Below are 9,002 nucleotides of genomic sequence, written 5' to 3'. Positions count from 1 at the left end.
GAGTGGGTTATGCAATTGCAAATGCATTATTTCATTTGAATTTGAAGAAAACAATCTCAAGTGCACCAAATAAATCCACAAGTCAATAAAAATGAAAATGTGGAGGGAGAAAACATGGCCATAATTACGTGTGAAGATTTAGTACATGTTAGGAGTCTCAAAATGCACAAAATTGAACAAGATTTTCAATAAACACATTAGCAGTTACTCAGGTTTTTCAAATTTGCAAGATGCCCAAAATGGTACAAGAACATGTTCCCAATGCTGAAAAAGATACACACTGAATTATCATTCCAAGGGTACTTTTGAACCTTGATAAGAAAACAACTGGACTGCATTTCTGTAGCTTAATTTTGCAAGTTCTTCTCTTCTCATTTCCAGCCAAGATGCAGCAATATCAAGCACCTGGAAGTAATAAAAATTTTCCATATGTTACATATATGATGCTCTTAAGTGCATATTCGAATACATACAAGGTAAATTGTGTAAAGAAATACAGCATATTATGTGGTGAAGACTCAATAGCACTTCAAGCAAATTTAACTACGGGTCTCAGAAGTGATAATCAAATCTTTCTTCATGAAGAATGACCCAACTCAATGGCATTTCCTTTTTGAGGGCTTTTTGTGACCTTAAACTTCCATATTCTAAAGCAAACAACACATGAACTTATAATTGTAGTGCAATGATTACTAGAGATAATGGACATTCTTTCATATTAGATTTGTTTAAGTTATTTTCCTTAATAATTCTTTTGTTTTCTATAAGAAAAAGTGTTGAAGGTAAAAGATTAAAAAAAAAAAAGATACGAGCACGGTGAAAGTATATTCATAAAAGTCACCCTTCAACTGAAGCAGAAAGCATACATTATTAATGTTTGCTAAATGATTAAGCATCTATTTTGGAAATGCTGAACCATCTCCTAAAGCAAGGGACTGATTGTTGGTCCCAAAAGGCTTGCTAGAGTTGGAGTGAATAGAGCTTAAAAATATTTGTGAGGGTAGTTATTGAAATTTAAAATCCATTTGGAAGATTTAAGTAGATGGTTTAAAAACTTGTTGAGGTTAGTAAACACTAAGTAAAAAGAGGTTAAGAGAAGTAGACAAAGCACAATATTTATCATGGTTCAGTCCACTTGACCTATATTCATTACCTCGATCATCCTAATCAAGGATTTTCAACCTAACTTCATTAGAACTAGTGGAATTAACAGCTTCTACCAAGCTTTTACAAGAAGAGCTTTTCACCTTAACTCCAACCCTTTTATAACAAGTCCTAAGCTTACCATAGCTTTGACTATTCCTTAAAGAGTCTCATACACTCTAAGTAAACAAAAAATAAAAGATAAAATGAGAATAAATGATCACTTAACTAATCTAAGTTGCACGAACTTCAACTCAAACACTTTCACAAAGATAAGAGAGGAATACAACTGTAAAAGAGAAGGTCTCTACTCTTCTAAGGTCTTTCAAACTCTTTGAAACTTTTTTTCTTAATTTTTAACCATTGGAGAGGTTTTAAATGCTTGGAAAACACATTTTGACCATTAAAGACAATTTTTTGCCATTGGAGGCAATTTCTACATATTATTTTGTCTTCTAACGATTAAATTCAAATGTAATGGCAATGCTTCTTTAACTAATTAAGGATAGACTTTAATCGATTAAGGCTTCTCTATTTAAGAGTCTGCTTCATTATTCTTCATTGTGTTAACCGGTTAAAAAGGGCTTTAACCGATTAAAAACTTTTTATTTTCAGGCTTCTTTGAGAGATGTTTTCCATCAACCATCCTCTGACTAATTTTTCATCCCTTTAACTAATCAAAGCTTTTCTCCTTTCAATCCTTATGTAATTAAAATGGGATTCAACCTATTAAAAATTCTTTAACTTTGAATCTCTTGGTTTGGCGCTTTTGGTCAATCATCAACATTTTGAATTTGGATTTGGCGCTTATTGAAATATTAAGCATGACCTTTAACCCATTAACTCATATTGTTAACAAATTAAAAAGTTTCTGTTTTGCACTTAGTATATTGTTAATCAGTTAATCAGTTATGCCGTGTGCTAACTGATTGGGGCTGATTGGGGCTTTTTTTCCTACCTTTGATGTAGTGCCTTGAATAGCCTTAACTGATTAAGACTTTATGTTAATCAGTTAACATTATTCTAACTTTACTTTGCCCTTTGTTTTTGGTTCTTTTAATTGATTTATCATTCTTGTAACATAACAAGCTTCTTGACTTCCTTTCAATCAACAATTCTATTAGGGATTTAAACTTTGTCCTGTACACTTAAATAATGTAATTAGACACCAATAAATGAGGAATATTTTGTTATCATAAGAAACATATGAAGTCAACACTGGTGATCAGAGAGAGTGCTAACATTTAAACCTAAACTTCTCCTTTGGACAAAAAAACTCTTAAGGGAAGGAAGGATCTTCATCAACCAAAAACAACGAGCCTAACGCTGAATTTGAAAGTGCATCAAGTATATCTGACTCTGATAATATCCTATCAAAAGGAATCTGTAAGAGTTTTAGATATAAAAAGATTGAATGCTTTGTCACATCCATAGAATATTGAACTTCATGAACCAACCGCCTTTAACATTTTCTTCGCCTTCTGCGCTTTTATATGCATAACATATCCTGACAATGAAAAGTAAGCCCCAGATTTGGCAAATTCAAAGAACCACATCTGCAGAACCTATGTAAGAATGAACAATGACGCCATCAGGGAAAGGCCCTATATCTCTGCGAAAATAAATACATCTTGGTAAGAAAACATGTATACAGTAATGGCTAGAGAATATTAAAAGTACATCAGTAAACAAGTAGCTAGATAACATGAATGCTGAAGTTATTTGAAAGGCACGTTACCAACAACCATAGGCATAAAAAAAATAAGCCAAGCACATTGATAATATTTAAATATGAAACTATGAAAATTCAGTAGATTTAAACACTAGCATGACCTTAATTGACTTTTTTATATAGTTCAGGGCTTATTTAAGTATTTAGCCAAATAAAAATGAACAAAATAGCCCAATTTTGTTATAGTGTACTATAACTGAATCCTTGTCTGCCTACACAATGCATACACAAAAATAAATTGTTTGTGTAAATTAAGAAATAGCAAATTATGTTTTGATTATACAAAAACCTAAACACCCATCCTCTTACCATTTTAAGAAAAAACTACAAAACTGTACATTCCTTATTATTCACCTTACATTCCTTATTTATAAATTACTCTAATTAAGTTGCAACAATTGTCATTGGAATATGCTACATACTATTTATGTATCTTTGAAAGTTTCAAAATTATATATTTTTTAACCCCTTTTTTTTTTAAAAAAAAAAACTTCTCTACATTTCAAATTTACTTTTTACTTTTTGAAATTAAAAATAAAAATTTATTTAAATGAGGATAAAAAGAAAACATACTAAAAAAGTATTATCTATCAATTAATTCTTATCTAATGTTATATATTAATAATCTAACTTTTCCTTAGATGTGCTATAAATTAGGAATCTAAATTAAATTGACAGAACTAATCTTGTTTAAATTAATGACGGAACTCTAACTTGACTCTTTGATGCTAGTTACACCCCAAAATTGACCGTGGGATCAAAATTTTCTAAGTGCCGCGTACACCCACATCAAATTATAACACGAATTATTTCTCCTTAAATCATTTTATTAATAATGCACCGTTTAACATTTGTCTTCATGTAACTTCTATCTGAGTAAGAGCATCTTTTTACACTATGGGATTGACATTATAGTTCTTCCTATACCTTTTTAATTACCACACTTAAATGTGTAATCTGGAATTACCAAAATTAGTAATTAAAAAAACAAAATACCAAATGTGTCTGAATGGATGAATAAGACTATAAAACAGTTTATGATTCATGCTAGATCCTATCATGGAAACAAGAATCATCATGTCTTAGTTAAGAGAAACCCTCATCCAATTGAATTTTGTTTTTCAAATTACAGCTTTGATATCCTAAGACTGAAATCTCTTCATATCCTTTGAGCAAATTTTCACTCCCTCCATAAGGATTTTTTTTAGTGTTTGCATCAATCCACTTCAAATAAAAGACTAGATTTATATATATTTTTTTGAAGAAATTCAAAGGTTGCCCTGATAGTTTTTCGTTCCCTTTTAAGTTGCCATTACTATATACAATAAGGACAAACACCACTATAATTTTGTGATAAGAACAATGGAATCCCTTCATGTCTATATATAGCATAGGCTGTTTGGGTAAGAAATGCATAAAAAGCTTTCAAGTCCAATTCTTTACTGTCTAGGCAGCCACGACTAGAAAAAAGTTGAAGCTTTCCTACATCACCAAAGATTCTGCAAGGAAAGCTACCTTCAGGAAAAGAAAGAAGGGTCTGTCGAAGAAGACGAGCGAACTAAATACCCTCTATGGGATAGAAACTTCTGTGATTATCTACAGTCCTTATGACGCTCAACCTAAGGTTTGGCCATCCCCTGCAGGAGCCCAACACGTGCTCTCGAAGTTTAAAAAGATGCATAAGATGGATCAAAGCATGGGGATGATGAGCCAAGAGAGTTTCATTAAGCAAAGGATCAAACTAGCCAACAAACGGCTCAAGAGACAGTGCAAGGACAATCGCAAGAAGGAGACCACACAAGTCATTTTCCAATGCCTTGTCAGACAAGGGTTAGAGAATTTGAACATGATGGATTTGAATGACCTCGGGTGGTTGCTCAAGCAAAACATGAAGTTTATTGATAGAAGGATTTATATGCTTACCAAAGCATCTCATTCCCAAGGGTCCGTAGCAACAGCATCAGCAACAATGGCAACACCAGAAGCGATGCTGAAGACTGGAGAAAAGGTGCATGTAGAAAGTCTAGAGCATGAGGTGAGCCCGAAAACAGAGCAGAGGCAACAGTTGATCAAGGACCTGATGCACTCACCAGAAGACATAGGACTTGATTCAGTGCTCTCATTTGGGGATAACAACCCCATTGCTTTTTTGCCTTAGGAAATTGGAACTATGTGTATCACAGTTCCAATGTATGCCTTCTTGTGTTAATTGTTTTGTCTAAGGGATGTTCTTATTGCATGTTTTTATGTTCTATTTTAAGTTATTTACATTTTCTTTTCTTGTTCATAATCACCCCTTGAAGCTAATGTCCCTAAATAAATTCCTTAGGATTCAATCATCATTATTATTATCTTTATATCAATTGATATCAATATTCTCTCCAGTTCATGTTTCTAGTATTCGATTGATAGACAGTCCATGCAGACTAATTTGCAGACAAATTGGAAATTAATGTCATCTTTACAATCAAAACTTGTACTGCATCTAGTAAAAAAGAGTAAAACAAAGTCAAATAACATATCTTGAGTTTTAAATTGCTGCAAACAACTAGTCTATTTAGGTGTTGGAATTCTTGTTTTTTATGATTTATGTTGTTGGGTGTTGTTTCAGTTCTCTCCTTATGGTATCTTGCTGTAAGCTTCAATCTAATCTCTTTTTGTTTATCAAATTTTGTATTAATCATTGATTTTCAATAAAATTGTTTCTAATTGAGCAAAAAAAATATAAGCCAAATCAACACAAAATATAACTAATTGATCATAAGCACTTTCAATTTTTTTCTTGCATATAAATAGGAGCAATAAGTTTATCTAAACCATTTTATAAAATATCTTTCATCGATTATTTAAAGAGATGATATATTAAACATATTTAATACATCAACGAAAATTAAAGTGTTGCAAACCTTTTGCAACACATTCATAAAAGTTATAGACCTCTTCTTTAGTACGCAGCATGACATCAATTATATATGAGCCTTTTGGTTGAATATGAATCTCATAAGTGAACTATATTTCATCATGCAAGGAGCATAAAAACTACAACAAGTACTTTAGAATTTCTGATGTAAACATTATGAATAAATAATTGGATGAACAAGTGGTTCTTACCATTTGATGTATTTTATTTATGCGTAATTATTTTTAAATTTTGTGAAAAATTTGTCTGATGATATTATATTGAGATGCTGATAATATAAAAACTTAATCTGTGCATGCAAATCAATGGATTAAAATTTTTAAGGTAGTCGATTTGCCATCTAGTTTTCCCTTAAACTGTAACAAACCCACATTCATTTCCTAGCCAATGTGCAGATTCTTTTCTATTGATACCCTTAATATGAAAGTTCGAAAGCATATTATTGAAGATGCTGATCATAGCTGCTTAGTCATGACACGTTACTTTTGATATCAAAGTTAGAAATATGATAGGAAAGAGGCCTGGATTTCATGTAGTTCTAAGAATACACTAAAGCACTTTTTTTACACTTTACTAAAAGGAGCTGGTAAAGGAAAAGTTAAAAGGTGGTAAAAACTAGAACCTAACCTCCAATGGACAATTGGGGGAACAGGACATACTTGTACTTAAAAGATATGTTAGTTCTTATTTACATATAAATTAAAATTCGATATATGAAAAAAATAAAGGGTGAGAAGAGAAGGATAAACAGCAGGCTGACTCTAATGTTCCTCCTCAGAAACCTTCTACCTTGGCTTTAGAGTAATGCAACGCAATAGATATTATGTACATAAGCTAAGCTAAAAATTTCATGATTTAGGATTGGTTTGGTTTTCTTTTTTGGATATGAAAAAAACCAGCAATGAATTAAAACCCTAAAGGGAATGAAAATTAAGAGTCACCTTTGATTATTCAGCGCAAGGCTGAAGAGTAGGACTAAATTAAACGTTAATGTTGTGTCTAAAGGTCAAAGAGTGGGCTATATATTTTGTTGAGAAACCAAAAAAAGGGAGGAGTGACATGTATCGAATTGAAGTGGTGAGTGAATCATGGATAAGAAATTGTCGACCTTTTTGATCCAAAATGAACTTAATTAGTGACATAAGAATCCTTTTCATTTTTGATGGAAGATAACGGTACGTTTTTTATAAAAACATAGAGTTAGTTAGTAACTGTTATTATCTTTCTTTTGATTTTTATTTTTAGAAAGGTAATAAAATTTTATTTAATTTTTATGAGATTAGTTATTTAAATTATAAACGGACTGAAATAACGAAATACCTAACATATGAATTAGGTATGAGATACTTTTATTTTGGTCAACCCATCAGTTATAAGTTTTTGCGATGGCAATAAATGTTATTCCTAATGCAAGTAATGCTCTTGCATTTGGCATAAAAAGAAAAAAGCCATCTTAGAAAGTGGGTTATGCAACTGCAAATGCATTATTTCATTTGGATTTGAAGAAAAGACTCTTAAGTGCACAAAATAAATCTACAAGTCAACAAAAATGAAAATGTGAAGGGAGAATAGATGGCCATAATTATGTATGAAGATTAAATACATGTTAGAAGTCTCAAAATGCGCAAAATGGAACAAGATTTTCTATAAACACATTACCCAGATGCACAAAATGGTACAAGAACATGTTCCCAATGCTGAAAAAGGTAGACACTGAACTATCATTTCAAGGGAACTTTTGAACCTCGATAAGAAAACAACTGGACTGCATTTCTGTAGCTTAACTCTGAAAAATTCTTCTTTTCTCATTTCCAGCAAAGATACAATAGAATCAAGGACCTGGGAGTGATAAAAATTTTCCATATGTTACATATATGATGCTTTCAAATGCATACCCGAATATATACAAGGTAAATAGGGTAAAGAAATACAGTATATTATGTGGTGAAGACTCAATGGCACCTCAAGCAAATTTAACTATCGGTCTCAAAAGTGTTAATGAAATCTTTCTTCATGAAGAATGACCCAACTCAATGGCATTGCCTATTTGGGGGCTTTTGTGACCTTAAACTTCCTTATTCTAGAGTAAACAGCACATGAACTTATAATTATAATGCAGTGATTACTAGAGATAATGGACATTCTCTCATATTATATTTGTTTAAGTTATTTTCCTTCGTAATTCTTTTGTTTTCTATAAGAAAATGTGTTGAAGGTAAGAGATCAAGAAAAAGATACGAGCACGGTGCAAGTATATACATAAAAGTCACCCATCAACTGAAGCAGAAAACGTGCGTTATTATTGTTTGCTGGGTGATTAAGCATATCTTTTTGCAATTTTGAACCATCTCTTGAAGCAAGGGACTGATTGTCTGTCCCAAAAGGCTTGCTAGGGTTAGGATGAATAGCACTTAGAAATATTTTTAAACAATTAACTTGGATTTGGTGCTTCTTGAAACTTGAAGCTTGATTTTTAACCAATTAACTCCTTGGGCTAACTAATTAAAAAGCTTCTGTTTTACACCTAGTATATTGTTAATCAATTATGCCTTGTGCTAATTGATTGAGGCTTTTCTTCTTTCTTTTGATGTAGCACCCGAAATAGCCTTAACTGATCAAGGTTCTATGTTAATCAATTAACATTATTCTGACTTTAGTTCACCCTTTGTTCTTTGTTCTTTTAACTAATTAACGATTCTTGTAACACAACAAGCTTCTTGACTTCCTTTCAATCAACCATTCTATTAAGGAATTTAAACTTTGTCCTACACACTTAAATAATGTAATTAGACCCCAATGACTGAGTAATGTTTTATTATCATAAAAAACATATAGAGTCGACAGTTATGATTAGAGAGAGTGCCAACATTTAAAGGTAAACTTCTCCTTTGAACAAAAAACTCTTGATGGAGGGAGGGATCTTCATCAACCAAAAATAGCGAGCCTAAAAAATAGCGAGCCTAACTCTGAATTTGGAAGTGCATCAAGTACATCTAACTCTAATAATATCCTTTCAGAAGGAATCTGTATGAATTTTAGATATAAAAAGACTGAATGCTTTGTCACATACATAGAATAATGAACTTGATAAACTAACCGTGTCAGTTAAAATTTCTATTACGCAAGTATACATATCAAATAGATAGTATATAAGCGAGTAGAGTATTGATCCCATAGAAAATTGATCTAAAATTTTACAAAATACTA

General features: G+C 31.7%; 2 pseudogenes; one reads left to right on the top strand and one right to left on the bottom strand.

Annotated features, from left to right (window-relative positions):
* Positions 1-288: 288 nt before the first annotated feature.
* LOC110414882 (uncharacterized) lies at positions 289-3,187 on the bottom strand (annotated as a pseudogene).
* Positions 3,188-4,237: 1,050 nt separating this feature from the next.
* LOC110414880 (agamous-like MADS-box protein AGL80 pseudogene) lies at positions 4,238-5,033 on the top strand (annotated as a pseudogene).
* Positions 5,034-9,002: the final 3,969 nt, after the last annotated feature.

This window comes from Theobroma umbraticum, unplaced genomic scaffold (assembly GCF_002168275.2).
Source record: "Theobroma umbraticum cultivar Fairchild unplaced genomic scaffold, ASM216827v3 scaffold_147.0, whole genome shotgun sequence".
Classification (NCBI taxonomy): Eukaryota; Viridiplantae; Streptophyta; class Magnoliopsida; order Malvales; family Malvaceae; genus Theobroma; species Theobroma umbraticum.
The sequence above is the reverse complement of the archived record's forward strand: the minus strand, read 5'-3'. Positions and strand labels throughout refer to the sequence as shown.